General features: G+C 43.7%; 1 protein-coding gene across 1 annotated transcript in view; it reads left to right on the top strand.

Annotated features, from left to right (window-relative positions):
- The first annotated feature begins 20,154 nt into the window (after positions 1–20,154).
- LOC144688415 (src-like-adapter 2) overlaps positions 20,155–25,540 on the top strand; it is a 28,471-nt gene continuing 23,085 nt past the window's right edge. Inside the window, exon 1 of the mRNA XM_078554915.1 lies at positions 20,155–20,458. The gene's annotated coding sequence lies outside the window, so the exon portion shown is untranslated. The remainder of the gene's footprint in view (positions 20,459–25,540) is intronic.

Below are 25,540 nucleotides of genomic sequence, written 5' to 3'. Positions count from 1 at the left end.
AGAAAATACAATGGAGAATCAGGCTGAATATAGAAGGACCAGAGAGGAAGTGAAAAAACTAGTAAGAAAAGCAAGGAGAGAACATGAAAGAGACTGGCAGCTAATATAAAAGGGAATCCCAAGGTCGTCTATACGCATATAAATAAGAAATTGGTAAAAGAAAGCGTAGGGCCAATTAGGGATAAAAGAAAGGGACTTGTACGTAGAGGCAGGAGAATAGCGGAGGTATTAAATGAGTATTTTGCACCTGTCTTTACAAAGGAAGAAGATGCTACCCAGGCCGAGATGAGAGAGGAGGTAACTGATGCATTAGAAGAATCTACAATTGAGAAGGAGGGGGTTTAGAAAGGCTATTTTTACTTAAAATTGATAAAGTACCAGAATTGGATGGGATGCATCCAAGTGTAATGAGAGAAGTGAGAGTGGAAATTCCAGAGGCACTAGTGATAATCTTTCAGTCTTCCTTAGACACAGGGGTGGTGCCAAAGGACTGGCGGATTGCAAATGTTACATTCTTGTTCAAAAAGGGGTGAAAGAATAAAGCTGACGACTTTAGTGGTAGGGAAACTTCTGGAAACTACAATCTGGGACAAAATCAATAGTCACTTAGACAAGTGCAGGATAATTAAGGAAAACCAACATGGATTCATTAAGGGAAAATCATGTTTAACTAACTTGCTGCAGTTTTTTGAGGAGGTAACAGAAGGTTGATAAGGGCAACGGTGTTGATGTGATGGACATGGATTTTCAAAAGGCATTTGATACAGTGCCACACAACAGACTTGTGAGCAAAATTACAGCTCATGGAATAAAAGGGAGAGTAGGCAGTTGGATAAGAAATTGGAAACAAAGAGTAGTGGTCAATGAATGTTTTTCAGATTGGAAGAAGGTTTGTAGTGGAGTTCCCCAGGGGTCAGTGTTGGGACCCTTGCTCTTCCTGATATAAATTAATGACCTAGACTGTGGTGTTCAGGGCATGATTTCAAAATTTGCAGATGATACGAAGACTTGAAACTTCAAATGTGATGAGGATAGTCTTGAACTTCAAAAGGACATAGACATGTTGGTGGATTGGGCAGACAAGTAGCAGATGAATTTCAATGCAGAGAAGTGTGAGGTGATACATTTTGGCAGGAAGAATATGGAGAGACAGTATAAAATAAAGGGAGAAACTCTAAAGAATGTGTAGGAACAGAGGGACCTCAGTGTATATGTACAAAAGTCATTGAAAATGGCAGGGCATGTTGATAGAGCAGTTAATAAGGCATATAGTATCTTAGGTTTTATTAATAGGGGCATTGAATACAAGAGTAAGGTGGTCATGTTGAACTTGTTTAAGACATTAGTTAGGCCTCACCTGGAGTACTGCATCCAGTTCTGGGTGCCATACTTGAAGAAGGATGTGAAGGCATTGGAGAGAGTACAGAGGAGATTCACAAGAATGATTCCTGGGGTGAAGATCTGTAGCTATGAGGATAGGTTGAAGAGGTTGGGACTGTTTTCCTCGGAGAAAAGAAGGCTGAGAGGAGACTTGATAGAGGTTTTTTTAAGATCCTGCAGGGTATGGACAGGGTAAAAAATGAGAAACTGTTCCCACTCAAGGGAGCATCAAGAGCTACAAAGCACAGATTCAAAATAATTGGCAAAAGGAGTAAAAGTGAAGTGAGGAGATTTTTTTTTCCCCAGAGGCCGGTTTGAGTCTGGAACAAACAGAGGGTGATAGAGGCAGGTTCAGTTGAGGTATTGAAAAGGGAATTGGATTGCTATCTGAAAAGAGAGCATGTGCAAGGTTACGGGGATAAGGCAGGGGAGTGGGACTAGGTAGAATGTTCTTTCAGAGAGCCAGTGCAGACTCGATGGGCCGAATGGCCACTTTCTGCACCATAAAGATTCTGTGATAATGTGCACACTGATTTTCACGAGTGAGGAGTCAAATGTGCCTAATTGCCTTGTATAATACGCGCCTCAAATTTTGTAGTCAAAGTGACCCTTAATGACAAAAATAGACAGCAGATCTGACGAAGTTAAGGGGTTTGTTTCCACATTAGTTTGCTGAGCAGCCAGCTCCCACGCCGATGGAAAAAGTGAGCCACTCAAGTAGACCAAGTGAGCCGACAGCGTTTACTGATTGACTGAATGTGGCATGTGATGTGCAGACAAGTTTCTCAGGGCAGCAATGAATCATCTGACAGACCCTTCACGGCTTGTTCATAAGCAAATTATTTGCACAGACTAACTTGGGGCAGTAAGTTAAATATGCGATGCATTTGTCAGCTTGGAATTGGAGACAATCATTGTTTTCCCAGGTGCAGACACAATTAACACACAAACACAACATTTCTAGTAAGAATGCATTACTCTCAACCCTCCGGGAAAGTTGTTCTTGACCAGCTACAAAAAAAAAATCTATTTTGATTTGTTGCCACGTATAATATGCACCCTAACTTCTGGATAAACCTTCAGCGGGGAAATGCGTATTATATTCAGAAAATTACGGTAAGAAAGGCCTAAAGCAATCAAGGGGTTTGAGCGGTGGAATTAGTTACTTGTGGTATAATCAAGGGGTTCAGATGGTTTATACACAGGATAATGTAAATTTAGAAATGGAAGGACAATTAGGGATGGGCAATAAAAATTCTGGTGTAGCCAACGACGCCCATGTCACTGAAAGAATAATTTTATAAGTTACAATTTTCAATCTATTCAAGGATTTTGTATTGTTTTTTTATGAGGATATTACATAATGAGTGATCCTTCTAACTAATCCAATGGTGTGCATAATTTACATATAGAATCTTGCACAGTTAGAAATTATTACAAGCTGTAATCTAATGGTTTACATTTGGAACAGGGGCTTTCAAGAAGAGCCCATCAACTTTAGCGGTTGGTGGAGAAGAGAAGGGGTAGGGCGAGGCAGTCAATGGGGGTTTTATAGACATCTATGAGGTGAAACATCAGACCTGACTTTCTGGGTTTGAGGCATTGGCATGATCTGCCATTTGGCACTGGGAATGAAAGTTAGCCCGGAATTTCGACAGCCCACAATCCCATGTGAACACTCCATATGTCCTTATGCTGAATCTACCAACTGTTCAAACGGCAGAGTTAACACCTGGATTATAAATGAAATAATGCCTCCATTTCAGCAATGGTCAAATTAATTTAATGCAAAGGTTTTCTGTTTTTGCACAATAATAGTAGGCTGGCCAACCGTGATTTAACATATTCCTGGAAGTTTCATCACACAACTAGCCCGCATACTCCAGCCTCTAGTCAGCCAACACATCCATCCTTGTGATGCATTGCCTTCCTCCGCCAATTGGAAAGCAAAAAAGACTCATTACCCAATTGGATGATGCTTGACTGTCAGCCAAACAGCCTTTTTTCACCCTATTTTCAATATTTTTATATCTGGTAAAGAGGAATGTTCAAAGAAAATGACAAAAAAAAAAAAAAAAATTTTTTTTAGTGTCCCAATGATTTTTCTCCAGGGTTGCACATGGCATTGTCCTGGAGATTGATCTTCAATTCCTGGAGACTCCAAGTCAATCCTGGAGGGTTGGCAACCCTAAGTAATAGTGGGCCTGAGGATTTCAAAGTTCTTTTGGTACTGCCAGCATTTGGTTCATTGTCTACTCACAGTTTTAAGACAAGCAATCAAGGAAGCCTGCTCATATTTCTAGGGAACCCCTCAGAAAAGTCATTTTCAAAACATTGATAAAGAAGGGATATTTGGGAATTAGATATGTGCTGGATTCACAATAGCGGGTTTTCAGATGTTTATTGATAGCATAATGGATATCAAGGAATTAGTCTTGCCAAAGTGGCAGCTTGTTCAGTTGGTGGTATCTTTGAGTCAGAAGATTGTAGGTTCAAGTCCCACATTATGGGCTTGAGTGCATAGTCCAGGCTGACATTTAAATTCAATGTATTGAGGGAGGACCGCACTGTTGGAAGCGACAGTTTTCTGATGAAACATTAAACCGAAACTCTATCTGCCCCCACAGATGTGAAAGACCTCATAGTACGATTGGAAGAGCAGAGATCCCCCATTGCAATTCCACACACACTGTAACCTCACACTGACATTGGTGCACACATTGAACCTCACACTTTCATTAACACGCACGCTGCAATCTCACACTGTCGCTAATACGTACACTATTTGGACCGTTGTTAACACACCCACTACGATGGCACATTCCCACGAAAACACACAATTCATAAACCATCTACGTAATTAGGGTAATCTCACACTATCATTGTGTAACTTACGTCTTCCCCCTTCCATGTACACATCATAGAAACCAAATTTGCTAATATGTTGTTGCAATGTCTATAGAAAAAGGTAATATGGAAATATTATTCTTTATATGCTTATGTTGAATATAACAAATAGGGGGAAAATAACTGAAAAGCTATGTCCAATGCAATGATTGATCTATTAAAGTTAAATATAAAAACATAAAATGTGGCTTAAAAGTGTGAACCCGTTCAAAAGTCAAAAGCAGCTGGAAACTTCAGCCATCGCTGTGAACAGCTTGTCCAGTATTATTGTGGCTTTGTAGCTGGACTCTGTTTAAGGTTAGTCTTGACAGCATTGTGGTTTCTTCATTTTTCATAGAAACACCTCCCAACTCTCCCTGTCAACAAGAGGTGAAGCGACGTAATTGTTTGTGTCAAATGTACTAGTATTTTAGGCACTGACTTTGGCTTCTGTGGTGAGAGCAATGACGTCTTCAGACAGGACTACAGGGGTTAGGGGCATCACATTTGTGCAGAGGGTGTTACAATTAATTGCATGACCAGTCCAGTTGATGTAATTCCAGCTGCATTACCTCTGGGGAATTTCCTCCCAATTCACTGTTTAAAAAAATGCAAAAATACACTGGGTTCATTTCTAGATGGATAGGATTGAGAAACAGTGAGGTTTTGCTAAACTTACGTAGAACTTTGTTCAGAACATTGTGTACAGTTCTGACTTCACGTTTCAAATAGAGTGGAGATGGTGCAAGGAAGGTTTAAAGCAATATCAGAACTGAGAGGCCATAACCTTCAGGAAACACTGAACGTGCTGGGGCTGTGTGACCTAATAGAGGTTTTTAAAATTTTGAAGAGGTTTAATAGGGTAAATGTGGAGAATTGTTTCCACTTACGGGAGAGTCCAAAACTGGGAACCAAGATAGTCGCTAATAAATGCAATAGTGGATCCAGGAAAAACTTTTTAAACCAGAAGGAGAATGTGGAACTCACAACCATGTGCAGTGGTTAAGGCAGGCAGCATAGATACATTTAAGAGGAAGCTAGATAAGTAAACAAGGGAGAAAGGAATTGAAGGATAAGCAGGTAAGGTGGGAGGAGAATCATGTGGAGCATAAACACACACACACACAAGGTGGGCCAAAAGGCCTGTTTTTGCACCATAGATGCTGTAATTCCATGTAAACATTGAAGCCGCAATTTCTCATTTAACTGGAATGAAAGACAGTTATGTAAAAGAGAGGTGTTACAATAGATATTTTAGAATTTGAAAATGCTTGTTCAGCTGATCTTGAGCTGGAATCTGGGACCCTGTGAGTTCTCCAGTATATGGTATTGTGACACTGACTCTGTGTAATTATTATAGGTAATTGTTATCAGTTTTTTACTCATTTATGGGATGCGGGGTCACGGGCAAGGCCAGCATTTATTGCCCACCACTAATTACCCCTGAGAAGGCAGTGGTGAACTGCCTTCTGGAACACCCACAGCAGTTTAGGAAGGGAGTTTGACCCAGCAATAATGAAGGAACAGCGATTTAATTTCAACCCAAGGTAATGTGTGGTTTGGAGGGATCTTGCAGGTGGTGGTATTCCCATGCGCCTGCTGTCCTTGTTAATCTGTTCTGTTGTCCCTACCCATGATGTGTACTGCTTGGACACCATGAAGCAGTCTTGCTGAAGTTACAAAGAAGTCTTTATTAACATTACTCAACTATGTACATATTTACAGTAGAGTGTAAAGGTATGGAGAGGAATCCATACTCGGTCCTCGGATATTGCTACCTATCTCTAGATTGCCCTTAGCTCTAGGTCATATGCCTTCTTACATCAGTGTGCGCAGTACTGTACTTGGTCCCATGTTAACCCTTTAGGTGCCAAATCCTTCTACTAATCCTCCCCTCAAGTCTTTATCCCCTGGATATCGACTGACATTAGTTTACTTCCAGTTTGTTTCAAGTCATCGCTGTAGGTCTTGTGTACTTAACTTCAGTGTTGCAACTATAAACTATTCTAACTCCAAGCTAATTCATGACGAACATTACAACATTAACAGCATGCATTAACAATGTTCTTACCACCCTGTATCCCTCCTTAAAGTCCTTGAAATTGGAGCATTGGGCGGTCTGGGCATCTTGTACCCCGCCACGTCTCATTTGCCGTCCGGTCGGGAGAGTGGTAGGCTCTAGGTTCTTGATCTTGCCGGTGGTTTTGAGGTTGTATGTGGATGTAGGCGCTGCTTCATGCGCTTCTTCCATTGATGGATGCTGCACCCTGCCTGGTCGTTCTGTGGTGGTGATTTGTTGCAGGGAGTAACGATTGTTTCTTTCTGGGTGGACAAAAGTGAGGTCTGTCAGGTTGTCGGTGGTGTTTCTTTTCTGCTGCTTTTTCTAATTAATGGCCAGTCAGCATGAAATCGTGGCTGTGGACTGATCGGAGTCGGCAGTCCAGTCCCCGGCCGAACCCGGGCCCGGTGATTGTGCCCACCGGCCAACCTAAAAAACTCTGCCCTAAGGGATTGAAATTATGCTGTGAAATATTAGTAACCCGGCATGTAATGTGCTAAATTATATGGACTAACACTTCTTTAAATAGCAAACAATGTGTTACTAACATAGTAACAAATGGTGACATAGACTTTGAGGTGATACAATAGTGTAAAGCAAATGATAGCAAATCAGCAACCCATCAGCCCATTCTATATCTCCCCCTGTTCTTACTTCAATTGACTTCACCTGAGAGGGCAGGCAAGGCCTCGGTGTAATGGTGGCACCTCCAACAGGGCAGCCGCTCTCCGTCAGTACTGAACTGGGGGAAGGGGGGGAGGCAGTCAGCCTAAATTTTGTGGGTCTCTGGAGTGGGAATATTTTCAAAGTGAGAACCCAGAAGCTTCTGCCTCAGGGTGGGGGGGGGGGGCGGGGGGGGGGGGGGGGCTGTTGGGGGTGTGGGTGGGGGGGTGGGGGTGGGGGGCGGTGTAGAGCGAGGGTCTACAGTCATGAGGAGAGGTCGTAAAAGTTGGGACTGTTCTCCTTGGAGCAGAGAAGATGAAGAGGTGACCTAACAGAAACTTTCAAAAATGTTGAGATATTTTGATAGAGTAAACAGAGAAAAATTATTCCTTCTGGTGGGTGGGTTAATAGCCAAAGATGATAGATTCAAAATAATTGGCAAAATGCCCAGAGGGGAGGTGAGGAGATTATTTTTTCGCCACTGGGTTGTTAGGGTCTGGAATACTGTATCTGAAAAGATGCTGGAAGCTGATCCATAAATAATTTCAAAAGGGAGCTGGACAGATACCTGAGGATAAGGAAATTACAGGGTTACCAATAAAACCGAGGTGTGGGACTAAACACACTTTGTTTCAAAGAGCCAGCACAGGCACAATGGGCCAAATAGCCTCCTTCTGTGCTGCACCTTTCAATGTTACCAACTGGGCCATGGCTGAACACCCAAGCCAGGAGTGTACAGTATGGAAATTTAGGACCAGTGTGTTTAACAGATTTCACAAAATGAGGGTGCAGCCTTAAACTTAGGACAGGGAAGATTTACAAACTTTATGCAGAGGGCAGTCACTGAATGGGAGGCAGTGAGTTGAAGGGGTGGGGGGCACATCAGAAGATTCAAGTGTTTCAAGATTTTGCAGATAATTTGATTGCGGGATAAGGTGGGATATGACATGTGCCAGAATTTATCAGTCCAGCCTGTTTCTCTGTTCTGGTTAGGTTCAGTTCAGAATATTGGTCTCTAAACTGATCCCGCAATGTCTTTTGAACCCAGAGTTAGGAGAGAGCTGTGCAGTGTGCCGCTGTGAGGCTTTCTATATCTCACACCAATCAGCCTCGCCATGGCCTCTCCAAAAAAGACAGGCAATTTATTCACCAACCGATGCCGAGCTTTGGGAGGAGTTCCACACTGCGAGACTGTTATAACCAGCAGTGGGTTCCATCTTCTCAGTCTGTGTTGGATTTGCACCCAAAATGAAGGGATAGTGTTCTAAAAGGATACAACACCCCCACATTTTCAGCCTTTGATAGGGTTATCGTCACTGAAATCATATGATTAATTCTGTGGTATATGTTGAATCGGCACTTTCCATCACGAATTGCTACATAAATCTGATTGACTTCCCAATTTACTTTCTCACTGAAGGCATTGACTACCCTGAGTATCCAGGGGCTCCTTTGCAACATCGCCAGAACATCACTATTCACGGGTGTGTCTTGATAGTGGGTACCATTGGCTATCCAACTGTGGAGACATCACAGCCAAAACTGCTTCTCACATATATTTCCATCAAGTATCACTGTCTGAAGCTCAGGAATCAACAGATATGGCCGATTCTCATTTCCCTAACTTGAGTGCATGTAGCCACACAGTAGCAACAACAACAACTTGCGTTTATCTAGTCCCTTTGACACAGTAAAATGTCCTAAGATGCTTCACAGGAGCATTGTCAGACAATAAAAATTGACACTGAGTCATGTAAGGACATATTAGGACAGGCAATCCAAAGCTTGGTCAAAGAGATAGGTTTCAAGGAACATCTTAAAGGAGAGAGGGGTAGAGGTGGAGATGCTTGGGGCCTACACAACTGAAGGCACAGCCGCCCCTTGTAGAGAAAAAAAAATGGGGATGTGCAAGTGGCCAGAACTGGACATATACGAAGTTCACAGAGGTTTGTGGGGCTGGAGGAACCTAAGGAGCTAGGGACAGGGGAGGTCAGGGAGAGATTTGCAAATAAGGATGACAACTTTAAGTATAATTTGACAGAAGTTTAGATTGCACCCCAAGCCCTGCCCCAGCTTAGCCCATTCATTATTCAATGCTGAATGTTCAGACCTGGCGTGGGTTTTGTCTTACGCTCAGGGTCTAGATGGGGTTTCTTTAGGGTTTGTCTGTTATCCTAAGAATGCTACCACGGTCTGTTATTTGTAAAACCCATTCTTGTTTAATTACAGACCTTTGTACAGCTCGGTACTCAGCATGTTGGTTGTACTTCTGCTTCCCTCTGGATCTGACCCTTAGGCATGTGACATTGCATCACAGTAACATCAGTAGTTACATCAGTATCAGGTGTTCCTGATGTTAACCCTTTACTCTACATATCGCCCCCACCAAGTCTTTATCCCAACTATATACATTCTCTTAGTGGTGGGAGGGTGAACAATTTTCTCCCCTTCACCCTGACACAGTGAGGGGAAATTTCCTTTGCTTGTTGATTTCAGTAGTGCTACAGAGATCATATTAGTTCTCGGGGGCAGAGAATGCCACAGGCTGCTATATACAAGCTTTCTTCAATGACAGCAATGATGACCACTGGGTGGGCTGCACAGGTAGCAGCGTCAGGTGAACAAATTATCCCCCCCCCATTTGCTTCCAAGCCAAGACCACCCTCGGAATCAAAATCTTTTAGTGACAAGGTCACCGAGGAATGCATAGATCGGATCAGTGGCGATAATTAAAATCATTTTTTAAAACAATTTTCATTGATATTTTCTCAAATTGAATTGTGTGACCGATTTACTTCCGAATTGGAGAAAATGAACTGAAATTACTCAGTTTTCTTAACAAAAGTCTGGTCTGGCAATGTGCGTGTTACATCTGAGACAAGGACACATCTTGCACACTCTGCCACTCACTGAATGAATTATCTGATTTCATTGACTATCAATTGTCTTCTGTTGGAGCATTGTCCCTTCACGTTGGTGACCAGAGAACAAATCGAGCTCAGACCAAAGGCGCTGAAGTTACAAAGAAGTCTTTATTAAAATAACTGAACTATGTACATATTTACAGTAGAGGGTAAAGGTATGGAAAGGATCCCATAAAAGGTCCTTACATATTGCTACCTATCTCTAGACTGGCCTTAACTCTAGGTCATGTGTGTTCTTACATCACCCTGTGAATGCTACTGTACTCAACCCATGTTAACCCTTTAGGTACCTGATCCTTCTACTACACTTGTTCTTCTAGCTGGCAGAGGTCGCAGGTTTGGAAGGTGCTGTCAAAGGATCCTCAGTGAGATGCTGCAGTGCATCTTGTAGATGGTACACACTTCCGTCATGGTACACTGGTGGTGGAGGGAGTGAATCTTTTAGGTGGTGAATGGGGTGCCAACCAAGTGAGTTGTTTTGTCCTGGATTGTGTTAAGCTTCTTGGGCCACCCAGGCCAGTGGAGAGTAATCCATCATACTTGTGTCTTGTAGATGCTAGAAAGGCTGTGGGGAGTCAGGAGGTGCGTTATTTGCCACAGAATTCCAGCTTTTGACCTGTTTTTGTGGCCACAATATTAATATGGCTGGTTTCTGGTCAATGATGACCTGAGTACATTGATGGTGGGAAATGCAGCGATGGTAAAGCCATTGAATGTCAAGGAGAGGTGGTTAGATTTTCCCTTGTTGTAAATTGTCATTGGCTGGCACTGTTTTTTCAAGTCTTACTTGCCACTTATCATCCCAAGCCTGAATGTTGTCCAGATATTGTTGCCTGTTGACACAGACTGCTTCAATATCTGAGGGGTTACAAATGGAACTGAACACTGTGCAATCATCAGCAAACATCCCTGTTTCTAACTTTATGATGGAGAGAAGGTCACTGATGAGACAGTTGAAGAAGGCTGGGCCCAGAACACTGCCCTAAGAAACTCCTGCAATGATGTCCTGGGCCTGAAATGATTGGCCTCCAACAACTGCAACCATCTTTCATTGCGCTGGACACTGCTCCAACTAGTGGAGAGGGCTCCCCCTGTTTCCCATTACCAAGATTGTTTCAATAGCATTATGACTAACTGCCTTGGCTGAGTCTTGAAGGACATAGTTGCCAAATCAGTAAGAGCAAGGTGACCAACCATCCTGGATTTTCCAAATCCATCCTAGATTTGCCCTTTTGTCCTGTGTCCCAGATCAGGTCTTTCCTGGATGCACTTTGTCCCAGATTTCTTTTTTTCCTGGAGACATTGTTTCCAAACATGTGTTGGGCCTGACATGTATGTGGTTTGAGGTCTGGGAAGTCCTGTGGGCGACTGGAGGTGCCAACATAATGGGTGTAGCTGTGTGGCTCCCACCCCCCCTGCTCTCAAATACTTGCCAGCGCTGCACACTGACTCTCTCCCCCCAGCGGCCTACTCCCACCAACTCGGTCCCCCAACACACCCCACTCTGAAAGGCTCTGCAGCCCACCCTCCCCAAACCCACATCCTCCCTCCACAAACCACCAATCTCACAGGACTGCCATCACAGCCCCATCCCCTTACTCTCAAGATTGCCAGCACCACACCTGCCCCCCCCTACCCAACCCCCACCCCGCCAACCCTGCTTCCATGCCAAAGTATCACTTAATTTATTCCCCGAGGGTTGGCCATCCTGGCTAAGGGAATCAATGCAAGTGAAAAACCTATTTGATCTCACTCTCTCAATCTACCTGTTGTTGCAGATGCGTCTATCCTTGTTGGTATTGGTAGGAGTAACCACTGCACAATCCTTGTGGAGACAACATCCCACTTTCACACTGAGGACCTGAGGCCTCCTCCGCCCATCAGTAGATTAATTATCCATCGCCATTCATGACTGGATGTGGCAGGACTGCAGAGTTTTGGTCTGATCCATTGGTTGTGGGATCATTGTTTATATGTAATTGTGGTTAATAATGGTTAGCATTGCATATGTTTAGTTGCTATGAAAGCCTATAAATGCCTTCGGTCCTTATCTTGTGGAATAAGTTATAAATGTGTAAGTAAAGACATCTATTCCCTAACAGTTTCTGCAGACCTTACACCAAGGTTAAAGCAGTTTCAGAATGGAACCCTTTGAAGAAGTCCTTTGCCTTTTTAAATATCTAAAGATGAACAGATTCCCTTTGAATAAAAAGATGTTACAGACCCTTTTATTCCAGCAAAACATCATGAGTCACTTTACTTATTAACTTGTACAGAACCTTTGGTGGGGGTGGTGGGTGGGGGGGGTGGGGAAGGTAGTTCTATGTCATGGGGCTGAGACAGATTGTTAATCAGTAAGGGAATCAAGGGTTATGGAGAAAAGGCAGGAAAGTGGAGTTGAGGATTATCAGATCAGCCATGATCTCACTGAATGGCAGAGCAGACTCGATGGGCCGAATGGCCTATTTCTGCTCCTACGTCTTCTGAGATTTAGAGCTAGCAGAGAGGGAAGAGAGTTCTAGCCCTCTGGTCTGAGCTCGATTTGTACTCTGGTCACCAGCGTGAAGGGACAATGCTCCAACAGAAGACAATTGAAAGTCACTGAAATCAGATAACTCATTCAGTGAGTGGCAGAGTGTGCAAGATGTGTGTCCTTGTCTCAGATGTAACACGCACATTGCCAGACCAGGCTTTTGTTAAGAAAATTGAGTAATTTCAGTTAATTTTCTCCGATTCGGGAGGAAATCGGTCACACAATTCACTTCGAAAAAATATCGATGAAAATTGTCTAAAATATCATTTTAATTATCGCCACTAATTAGATCTATACATTCCTCGGTGACCTTGTCACTAAAAGATTTTGATTCCAAGGGTGGTCTTGGCTTGGAAGCAAATTTGGGGGATAATTTGTTCATCTGATGCTGCTACCTGTGCAGCCCACCCAGTGGTCATAGAAACATAGAAACACAGAAACTAGGAGCAGGAGCAGGCCATTTGGCCCTTTGAGCCTGCTCCGCCATTCATTATGATCATGGTTGATCATCCAACTCAATAGCCTGCTCCCGCTCTCTCCCCATATCCTTTGATCCCTTTCGCCCCAAGAACTATATCTAACTCTTTCTTGAAAACATACAATGTTTTGGCCTCAACTACTTTCTGTGGTAATGAATTCCACAGGCTCACCACTCTCTGGGTGACGAAATTTCTCCTCATCTCGGTCCTAAATGGTCTACCCGTATTTTCTGACTGTGACCCCTGGTTCTGGACTCCTCCGCCATTGGGAACATCCTTCCTGCACCTACCTTGTCTAGAATTTTATAGGTTTCTATGAGATCCCTCTCATTCTTCTGAACTCCAGTGAATATAATCCTAATCGACTCAATCTCTCCTCATATGTCAGTCCCGCCATCCCAGGAATCAGTCTGGTAAACCTTCGCTGCACTCCCTCTATAGCAAGAACATCCTTCCTCAGATAAGGAGACCAAAACTGCACACAATATTCCAGGTGTGGTCTCACCAAAGCCCTGTATAATTGCAGCAAGACATCCCTGTTCCTGTACTCGAATCCTCTCGCTATGAAGGCCAACATACCATTTGCCTTCTTTACCGCCCGCTGCACCTGCATGCTTACCTTCAGCGACTGGTGTACAAGGACACCCAGGTCTTGTTGCACATTCTCCTCTCTCAATTTATAGCCATTCAGATAATAATCTGCCTTCCTGTTTTTGCTACCAAAATGGATAACCTCACATTTATCCACATTATACTGCATCTGCTATGCATTTGCCCACTCACTCAGCTTGTCCAAATCATTGCTGTCACTGAAGAAAGCTTGTATCCAGCAGCCTGCGGCATTCTCTGCCCCCGAGAACTGATATGATCTCTGTACCACCACTTAAATCAACAAGCAAAGGAAATTTCCCCTCACTGTGTCGGGGTGGAAGGAGGAAAATTGTTAACCCCCCCCCACCACTAAGAGAATGTATATAGTTGGGATAAAGACTTGGTGGGGGCGATATGTAGAGTAAAGGGTTAACATCAGGAACACCTGATACTGATGTAACTACTGATGTTACTGTGATGCAATGTCACATGCCTAAGGGTCAGATCCAGAGGGAAGCAGAAATACAACCAACATGCTGAGTACCGAGCTGTACAAAGGTCTGTAATTAAACAAGAATGGGTTTTACAAATAACAGACCGTGGTAGCATTCTTAGGATAACAGACAAACCCTAAAGAAACCCCATCTAGACCCTGAGCGTAAGACAAAACCCACGCCAGGTCTGAACATTCAGCATTGAATAATGAATGGGCTAAGCTTGAGCAGGACTTGGGGTGCAATCTAAACTTCTGTCAAATTATATTTAAAGTTGTCATCCTTATTTGCAAATCCCTCCCTGAACTCCCCCGTCCCTAGCTCCTTAGGTTCCTCCAGCCCCACAAACCTCTGTGAACTTCGTATATGTCCAGTTCTGGCCACTTGCACATCCCCATTTTTTTTTCTCTACAAGTGGCGGCTGTGCCTTCAGTTGTGTAGGCCCCAAGCATCTCCACCACTACCTCTCTCTCCTTTAAGATGTTCCTTGAAACCTATCTCTTTGACCAAGCTTTGGATCACCTGTCCTAATATGTCCTTACATGACTCAGTGTCAATTTTTATGGTCTGACAAGGCTCCTGTGAAGCACCTTAGGACATTTTACTATGTCAAAGGGGTTAGATAAACGCAAGTTGTTGTTGTTGCTACCGTGTGACTACATGCACTCAAGTTAGGGAAATGAGAATCGGCCATATCTGTTGATTCCTGAGCTTCAGACAGTGACACTTGATGGAAATATACGTGAGAAGCAGTTTTGGCTGTGATGTCTCCACAGTCGGATAGCCAATGGTACCCACTATCAAGACACACCCGTGAATAGTGATGTTCTGGCGATGTTGCAAAGGAGCCCCTGGATACTCAGGGTAGTCGATGCCTTCAGTGAGAAAGTAAATTTGGAAGTCAATCAGATTTATGTAGCAATTCATGATGGAAAATGCTGATTCAACATATACCACAGAATTAATCATATGATTTCAGTGACGATAACCCCATCAAAGGCTGAAAATGTGGGGGAGTTGTATCCTTTTAGAACACTATCCCTTCATTTTGGGTGCAAATCCAACACAGACTGAGAAGATGGAACCCACTGCTGGTTATAACAGTCTCGCAGTGTGGAACTCCTCCCAAAGCTCAGCATCGGTTGGTGAATAAATTGCCTGTCTTTTTTGGAGAGGCCATGGCGAGGCTGATTGGTGTGAGATATAGAAAGCCTCACAGCGGCACACTGCACAGCTCTCTCCTAACTCTGGGTACAAAAGACATTGCGGGATCAGTTTAGAGACCAATATTCTGAACTGAACCTAACCAGAACAGAGAAACAGGCTGGACTGATAAATTCTGGCACATGTCATATCCCACCTTATCCCGCAATCAAATTATCTGCAAAATCTTGAAACACTTGAATCTTCTGATGTGCCCCCCACCCCTTCAACTCACTGCCTCCCATTCAGTGACTGCCCTCTGCATAAAGTTTGTAAATCTTCCCTGTCCTAAGTTTAAGGCTGCACCCTCATTTTGTGAAATCTGTTAAACACACTGGTCCTAAATTTCCATACTGTACACTCCTGGCTTGGGTGTTCAGCCATGGCCCAGTTGGTAACATTGAAAGGTGCAGCACAGAAGGAGGCTATTTGGCTCATTGTGCCTGCGCTGGCTCTTTGAAAAAAAGTGTGTTTAGTCCCACACCCCGGTTTTATTGGTAACCCTGTAATTTCCTTATCCTCAGGTATCTGTCCAGCTCCCTTTTGAAATTATTTATGGATCAGCTTCCAGCATCTTTTCAGATACAGTATTCCAGACTCCAACAACCCAGTGGCGAAAAAATAATCTCCTCACCTCCCCTCTGGGCATTTTGCCAATTATTTTGAATCTATCATCTTTGGCTATTAACCCACCCACCAGAAGGAATAATTTTTCTCTGTTTACTCTATCAAAATATCTCAACATTTTTGAAAGTTTCTGTTAGGTCACCTCTTCATCTTCTCTGCTCCAAGGAGAACAGTCCCAACTTTTACGACCTCTCCTCATGACTGTAGACCCTCGCTCTACCCCACCCCCATCCCCACCCCTCCTCCACCCCCACCCCACCCCACCCCCCCACCCCGAGGCAGAAGCTTCTGAATTTTCACTTTGAAAATATTCCCACTCCAGAGACCCACAAAATTTAGGCTGACTGCCTCCCCCCCTTCCCCCAGTTCAGTACTGACGGAGAGCGGCTGCCCTGTTGGAGGTGCCACCATTACACCGAGGCCTTGCCTGCCCTCTCAGGTGAAGTCAATTGAAGTAAGAACAGGGGGAGATATAGAATGGGCTGATGGGTTACTGATTTGCTATCATTTGCTTTTCACTATTGTATCACCTCAAAGTCTATGTCACCATTTGTTACTATATTAGTAACACATTGTTTGCTATTTAAAGAAGTGTTAATCCATACAATTTAGCACATTACATGCCGGGTTACTAATATTTCATAGCATAATTTCAATCCCTTAGGGCAGAGTTTTTAAGTTGGCAGGTGGGCACAATCAGCGGGCCCGGGATTGGCCGGGGAATGGACCGCGATCGGCCTGTGACTGCGATTTCACGCTGGCTGGCCAACCAATGGCCAACCAGCGTGAAACACGTGCTGAGAAACTCAGTGCTGCCGGGGTGGGGGCAGGAAGAGGGCGGGTGCTGAGTTCAGCATGGGTGTGGGCGCGGGCGGGCACTGACAGAAAGCCCCCTGAAGGCAGAGGGCTGAAGACCATTAAATAAAGCTGAAAAGCATTAAATAAAGTTTTTAAAATCAGGGGGAAAAAAAAATGTACAAGCATCGTAATCAGTCACCTGAACATATACAGGATGATAATGCTGTCCATAGATTTTTATGTTTCTTTCATTTTAATAACGGAAACCTCATCCCGCCCTTGGGTGAGGTTTCGTGAAAAATTCGAAGCCCGCTTGGCCGATTCACCCGCCCGCCAACCGTAAGGTTGGATGGGCCACAAAAAATCGGAGACAAATTGCGCTTTTAATTACCTTAATCGGCCTCTTAATTGTTGGCGGGCATGCTTCCGACTTTCGCTCGTGCCTGCCAACAGAAATATCGCGTGAGCGCTGGATGACGCTAGCCCAACATCTGATCAGGTTGGGCGTGTGCCCACATGTCGAGCTAAAACTTCGGCCCTTAGTTCTGGTGCAATATTCAAGCTGCATTCCCAGTTAAGTTAATTACTTTTTAATTCATTCATGGGATGTGGGCATCGCTGGCTCAGCCAGCATTTATTGCCAATCCCTGTTCAGAGGGCATTCAAGAGCCAACAACATTGATGTGGGTCTGGAGCCATGTGTGGGTCAGACCAGGTAAGGATGGCAGGTATCCTTCCCTGAAGGACATCAACGAACCAGGTGGGTTTTTACGACAATTGACAATGTTTTTGTGGTGGTCATCAGATTTTTAATCCCAGGTTTCAAATTTCACCATCTGCTATCTGGGGTTTGAACCTGGGTCCCCAGAGCATTACCCTGAATCTCTGGAATACTCATCTAGTGATAATACCACTGCCACCACCTCCCCCTATTTTCAATCATTAACCACAATTTTGTTAAGATATATGATTCAGAAGTATTAGTGCCTTCACTGGCATCTGGGTACAACTTGTGACATTCTTTATACAGGTATGAATGGTTCTTCCCCCGATAACCGTATCTGCCATAACTTGTTTCTTCCATTGCATCATTATGTAGATTATATCCTCTTCCTCAAATGCGTCTATTGCTAACGAGCACTTTCTCGTAAAGATTAATTTCGATTGTCTTTTTCCACTGTGTCAGTTAATTGACCTCTTTAGTTAATACTAGCAGGAATCAGCACACTCCTAGTGGTTGCTTTGGTTAGGTCTACATTGTTCTTCCTGTTTCTTAAGGTTGTCAGGCTTAGATCCGTGGGCATTGCCGCGGAGATGTGGTGAAAGCATTCGCACCCAACCTGGTGTATGGACCAGTTATCCTGCATTTCCTGATCCAACAAACCAATGATGAGAGGCTTAACTGGATCTACTGCATTGCATTGGAACACCACCACCTACAAGTTCCCCTCCAAGCCACTCACCATCCTGACTTGGAACTATACCGCCGCTCCTTCACTGTGACTGGGTGAAAGTCCTGGAACTCCCTCCCTAACAACACTGTGAATGTACCTGCACCTCATGGCCTGCAGCGGTTCAAGAATGTTTCGCAAGGGCAATTAGGGATGGGCAATAAATGTTGACCTAGCCAGTGATGCCAACTTCCCATGAAAGAATGAAAAAACCGTATCAACATTGTGATCACAAAAACAGAACAGAGGCTCAGAGCTCTGCAATGGGTGACTTACTTCTTGATCCATAAATGCCTCACAATATGGCTCAAGTTAGCACTGTGATAAAATACTCTCAGATCGCCCCAGCATCATCAAGAAAGTCAACTCCATTCAGGCCAAAACAGTCAACTTAATTGCCATCCGTACCACCGAACTTAAAATTCATCCACTGCACTGACAGTGTGCTGTGTTTACAGCATGTCCGATTGACTGAATGCACTGCAAAAACTCCCCAAGTTTACTTTCACAGCTCCTACCAGCTCCAGGGCCTGTACCTTATCAAGGACAAGGGCAACAATGTCATGGGAACACCATAATCTGCATACTCTTCTCTAGAACATCCCAAGAACAAGTAAAAAAGATGCTGAATCTTGACTAAAGCTCAGTGTCAGTGGGCAAGTTTTCTTTTTATTCCCACCTTAAACTTGAGCTCATCCAAAACTCTGACCTAAGTCACACCAAGTTTTACTCACCCACCGCCCCCCCCCCCCACCCCCCGCCCGTGCTCACTGACCTATAGTGGCCCCCAGTTGAGCAATGTCCTGATTTTAAAATCCTCATCATTGTTTTCAAATCTCTCCATTGCCTCGCCCCTCCTTATCTCTCTAACCTCCTCCAGCCCTACAACCCTCATCTGCACTCCTCCAATTCTGGCTTCTTGTGTTCCCTAGATTTTCTTTACTGTACCATTTAACAGTAGTGTCTTCATCTGCCAAGACCCTAAGGTCTGGAATGCCCTGCCTAAACCTCGCTGCCTCTCTACTTCTCTTTCCACCTTTAAAAAGCTCCTTAAAACCTACTTCTTTGATCGAGTTTTTGGTCATCTACCCTAATACCCCATAATATGGCAGGATGTCAAATTCTGTTGGATAATTGCGAAAGGCTTGATATGTTTTTCTGCATTAAAGGTGTCATAAAAATCCAGGTTGGTTGGAGGCGGTGGTGTTCCTAAGCGTCTGCTGCTCTTGTCCATTTAGGTGGCAGAGATTGCAGATTGGGAAGGTGCTGTCGAAGAGTGGTGAATTGCTGCTGTGCATCCTGTACTGCAACTATGGTGGGAATGGTCAGGTGTTGAATATTGACCAGGACCACAGAATCCATTGACGTATTTGCCTACACTGCCAGCCAGAACGCGATACAAATCGATTTAACATAAATTAGATAAAAACACATTATATTTCAGCTGCATAGTGTGATATTGAGATAAACATGACGTATTTTAAGTGTGGTCGCAGGCGGACTGACAAAGGAGTGCTAGCTTTTCACTGGGTGGGACCATCCCCAGTGTCTGTCCATTTTCCTCCTAATAACCCTCCAGTAAGTTCTGCTGGGCATCTGATGAGAATGGAATTGGGCTTGGCAGTGATGCCTCCTCAGCTGAATTGCTGGAATTTCCGAATCGGCGTGACTTTAATGCCAGTGTGAATATTAAAATAATGCTGATGGGAACTTCCTGTCAGGGCTCACAAATTAAGAATACCAGTGTACCAGAGTCTCTCGCAACAGCCAGCACCTTCAGGAGAAAAGGAGCCAAGAAGAGAATTGGAGGGAAAAATATACATTACTGTAAAGCATTAAATCCTCCCTGCAATGTAACCAATTGCATTGTTTAATCTGTTTGTGCCGGGTAAACAGGGTCATGATGAGGAGTAAACATTCCATTATACAATCAGAAAAAGTTATTGTGCAAAACGCAAGGGTAAACAGGAACATTTTTATTAGCCAGGCCTAAGGTAGGACGTCACAGGAAACACATAACAGAGATATTAGGCAAATGCCAGTCACATAAACGCTAGGACTCTAAACCAGCACGTCATCATACAGCACTGCACACGCTGGAGAAACCCTCAGCAACAGCTGCATACTGACTCATTCTCCTTTAACTGTTCGCTGAACACATCGTTAGAACTGTCACACGAAGGCTGCTTTCAGACTCGAGAATACATCAATACTCTGACTTCATCGCCCCAGGAGGGGCTTTATTGGATTAACTGGTCGTTGGGTGTTGTGTGTTCTAGCTGGTGACACGGGTGCAATCTTTAGGAGAAAAATATCCACTAGAGAAGATATCACTTTATCACTTGCCTCAAGAAAGAGGAGAGACAATGTGTAAGTATTAAACATTACATATTTTACCTGGGGTGAGGAGAAAATTGAAGGCAAAGGTGTAGAAAATATTTAAGTTCTCTTTTCATTAAGTTTCTCCGGTATCAAAGCTTTTTTTTTTTGCATGTGTAAAGTTTGTGTCCCTCAGCGTGAGATATGTGAGTGATGGCGGATTTCACGCATGACTCTCCCAGGTCAGGTGTAGCGTGCTTAGACACAGAGCAAAGCCCTCCTCTACACTGCCCCAACAGTGTGCTCAGCCCCAGCCTATTGTGTAACATTATATACGCTACGTGAGACTTGTAGAGAACATTGGTGGGGAAGCGGTGCTGACCTGGGAGAAACAGTTTTTATTCATATCACGCTGGTCATGTGCCCAAAGGTATGCAATTTAGCAAAGATTTGCATTATTACCAGGTACGAGTTTTGTAACAGTCTTTGCAAAGTTGTTAGTGTGAGGTAGAGTGTCTGAGTTTTAAGCTCTTAAAACATTTTGACCTTGTTATTCACTCTAAGCCAATACAGTGCGATTGACGACAACTTCTATTTATATGGCACATTTAACATCTAAAATCGAGGCAGTTCTGGATCAAGTGGGTTAGAGTGGCTTGAATTGAACTTAGCTATTCTCTACAACTGCCAGTTATCCCAAGGCAAATAGTTAAGACTAAGTTAGAGAATTACAGAATGAGGAGCAGGAGGAGGAGGTTGATGTTTTGTATCTTGTTGGTCACTGAAAGTTGAGTCACTTTTGGAATCTGCTAACATAAATATTGAGAAACTTGGACAACGTCCAGGGGTGCACTGAGAAATCGAGAAGTCTATGCTGTTGGACAAAGTGCATTTCATAAAAAGCTTTACTTAAGTTTAACGTGTGAAATGGAAACAGAGTAGAGCAGAGCACTGAGTGTATTTTCAAAATCCCTGTACAAAAATTAAAAATACATTTCGAACCCAATGTTCTGGTTCATTCCCTCCAGGCTACCTAATCAGACACCCTAACTCTGTCTCCATTATTCTAAATTCTGATTAATAGAAGTTTTATCAGAAATGTGGGGAACTTTGGAATGTTATGTCAATGCAAAACGCTATGTTATTTGGAAAAGCAAAATTTTCTTTCAGCACTCAAAGGGTTAACTTGTCTTTCTGAATTGGCCCACCTGCCTTTAAGAGGACAAAGGGATGTCTTAGGCGTCAACTACTTGGGACTATGGTTCTTTGTCATCCAAGTACATCGTTGCTAAGGTACACTTTATTCTCCTTGAAGTTTAAAATCCCATGGCAAAATTTGAAGAAGAGCAGGTGGGTTCTCCCAAACGTTCCCCCACTGAAACAATCTCCAAATCACCACACTTCATTCCCCTGAACTAGGCCCTGCATTGCTTCCTTCCTCGTTGGGCTAGAAACATACTTGTCAAGCAAATTAATTTGTACACAGTTCCACTCCAGAAAGCCAGTCAGTGAAGGATAGAACTGGACTGGAGCCAACCTTTACACATTTTTATATTTATTTACAGAGTTACACATTACAAGCATACACCTCTTAACCCAACAACCAATGCTTTAGTCTGTGTCTACTTATGGGAGCTCCAGTGAATCCCCAGTTAATGGCTACTACCAATTAAACACAATTAACACACATTTCAGGAATTCATCCTCTTATTTCCTCTTTGCACTTACTTTCCCAGTTCTCCCTCATCGTTGTTACTCTAAAATTCTTGCATCTTTCTGTAATTTGCCTGCAAGTTTTCTCTGCTATCTCCTACTGCACCACCCCCCACCCCCCCGACCCCCCATCCCCACCACCACCCATTATTCAGTGCCTAATACAAGAATCTTAGTAACTGCAGACTCTTGGTCGTAAAAGCTGATTGCACTATCTGTACTTCTGCTGCACTTGTCTGATACCCTGGAGGTGAGAGCCAGCTTCTCCAGCCCAGCTCCTTTCCTGTCCGTCTCAGTTTACAGGATGTTAGCTAAACTTGAAATCCTGATGCTGCTAGGGATTTGCATCTGCTCACGCACATGCCATTCAGGTTCTTGGGGCAATCCCAGAATCCGTTGATGTTCTGCAGTTTTTTTGACAAAGTACCAAGGTGGGGAGATAAGGACACTTTTTTTTAAACACAACGAGTTGTTGTAACCCGGAATGCGCTATTTGAAAGGCAGAAGCAGACTCAATAGCAACTTCCTAAGGGGAATTAGGTGTACACTGGAAAAGGAGAAATATTCTGGGCTTTGGGGAAAAAGAGCAAGGGAGTGGGACTATTTGGATAACTCTTTCAAAGAGCTGACACAGGCATAATGGGCTGAATGGCCTCCTCCTGTGCTGCAGGACTTGCAGAAAGTTTGACAGCAAGTAAACAGGCTTGATTTTCTACACACACACACACACACGCACACACACCCACACCTATTTTCTATTTATTAATACTTTAAACAATTCAACACAGAAACCAGCATTGACAATTTAATATGACTAGGATTGGTGTTGCTGCCTTTACTCTTCAGTTGTCAGGTACATTTGATTGTGAAATGGATATTTTAATGTCTCTGTGAGAAATTCACATTGCCTTTAAGTGTGCTGCCAGAGGTACCTAAACATTGACACACAAACATGACTTGCTAACATTTTCCCCTTACGTATGCTCTGCAGCAACTGTTTCTGTGTCAAACACAAATGCACAGAGCCTTCCCTGACCTGGTTACGGTATGAGCTGATTTGCACTTGGAACTGCAGCATTATCATACTCTCCAGTTATCACCCACCAAACATTTTGGTTGAACATTCTTAACATTTAGCAATATCCTGTTCCCTTGACAAAGTGATTTCTCTTAGGCGTGCAAACATTTTCAAGGCTTCTTTGCTGAATAAGGCCAGAGCGGTGCATGAGTGGCTGTCAGGCGGAGAGAGCTACAATAAAAGTGTCAGCTGCATTCCCCTTTAGCAGCGCATTAAGTCCACTGTTAATATCAGAAGATTTAGACTGAGGGTCACTGATGCATGGATTTGCTGATGCAAGTGAGGGGGAGACCCTAACTAACTTGAGACCAGAATTTATCCATCTGGTTGCCAATGTTGCATCTGCCTGAGCTGATGCTGCAACTCACTGCGGTTGGAAACTTGGTTTGGTTGTACAATAAACTGTGGTTAGGTACATCCTCCAGATCATATATTGAGCTTACTCAAGAGGACTGAAAAAAGAGAGCGAAAAAGAAAGTGTTTACTAGTCAAAGTGGTCTTATCACCAAGAATCGATTGTGTTTTTTTAAAACTCCTAACCAGCAATAATTTTACAATACGAAAACAAAAATACCTGGAAAAACTCAGCAGGTCTGGCACCGTCTGTGGAGAGGAGCACAGTTAACGTTTCGAGTCCGAATGACCCTTCAACAGAACTAAGTAAAAATAGAAGAGAGGTGAAATATAAGCTGGTTTAGGGGGGGGTGGGACAGGTAGAGCTGGATAGAGGGCCAGTGATAGGTGGAGATAACCAAAAGATGTCACAGACAAAAGGATAAAGAGGTGTTGAAGGTGGTGATATCATCTAAGGAATGTGTTAATTAAGGGTAGAAAGCAGGACAAGCAAGGTACAGATAGCCCTAGTGGGGGTGGGGTGGGGTGAAGGAATTGAAAAAGGTATGATAATTTTACAATGCAAGTTTGATGATATCAGCCCAGACGTTAGGATTCTTATCGACTAGCTGCTTATCCATTTTCTTTACTTGGTATGACGAAATAGGAATACATAGAGTGTACAGGAGAGAAACAGGCTCAGCTGGTCTATACCAGCAATTATACTTCACACAAGCTTCCTCCTATCCTACTTTATCTAACCCTATCAGCATAACCCATTCTTGTTCTTGTATTTATCCAGTTTCTATTTAAATGGCAGATGCTGTTTGCCTCAACTATTCCACGTGGTAGCAAGTTCCACATTCTATGCATGCTCTGGGTGAAGACCTTTTTCCGAAATTCCCTATTGGATTTATTAGTCACTATTTATTAGTGACTATCTTATAACTCTTAGTTTTGGATTCTGACCCCTCCCCCCTCCCCACTAAGTAAAAATGTCCCCAGGGTGGCATTGATTGATATTTACGTTTCTAGCTCATCTGATGCCTTGGTGGGCAAACACACTCTCTCATCTTCTCCTGTGCCAAACTGACCAGGAAAAGTCCCAGGCTCGATTCCCAGGCTTTGGCTGAGACTGCTGATCACAACTGCAGCCATAATTGGTGCAATTGATCTCAATATCTATTGGCTGTGGTGACGGGGTGGGGGTGGGGTGGGGGCTGTAGTGAGTGAGGCGGGGAGGGGGGGAATCAGCCATGGCTCTTGTTCCCCGTGACTCATGCTGGAAAGTGTAAACTTTAAGGATCTCAATTCAGAGCGGGGTCTGTGGCATTCTGCTCAGAATTCGAATAGCCTCTCAGCACTTCCTGTTTAGTTTACATTTTGTGAAATGCCACGTGACAAGTACCAGAAGGCAACAGATGATTCTAGGACAAGTCGATGCTTTCAGGAGAAGAGGGGGAAAACTAGGATTGGGGAGGGGGGTGGGTGGAGAGCACCATAGGAACCTGAAGGTTACCATATGGTCCTAATGGACCAGAATTTAAGGTTTCCTGTTAATTGACTTATGATCATGCTGAAACCCCCATATATTCCTTTGTTACCTCTAGCCTTGGCTATTCCAATGCACTCCTGGCTGTTCTCCCACATTCTACCCTCTGTAAACTGGAGGTCATCTAAAACTCTGCTTTCTGTCTCCTTATTTGTCAGAAGTCCTGATCACGTATCACCACTAGGCTCGCTGACCTGCGTTCCGGTCAAGCAAAACTTTGATTTTAAAACTTATCCTTGTTTACAAATCCTTTTGTGACCTCACCCCTCCCTATCTCTGGATTCTCCTCCAACCCCACAGCCTTCTGCGATATATGCACTCCCCCAATTCTGGCCTTTTCAGCATCTTTAATCGCTCCACCATTGGTGGCCTTACCTTTAGTTGCCAAGCTCTGAAATGTCCTCCCTACACTCTGTGCCTCTCTAACTCTTTCACCCGCTTAAAACATCCTTAAAAT

The sequence above is a fragment of the Cetorhinus maximus genome, chromosome 13 (assembly GCF_964194155.1).
Source record: "Cetorhinus maximus chromosome 13, sCetMax3.hap1.1, whole genome shotgun sequence".
In the NCBI taxonomy this organism is placed as follows: Eukaryota; Metazoa; Chordata; class Chondrichthyes; order Lamniformes; family Cetorhinidae; genus Cetorhinus; species Cetorhinus maximus.
This window is presented reverse-complemented; position numbering and strand designations above follow the sequence as displayed.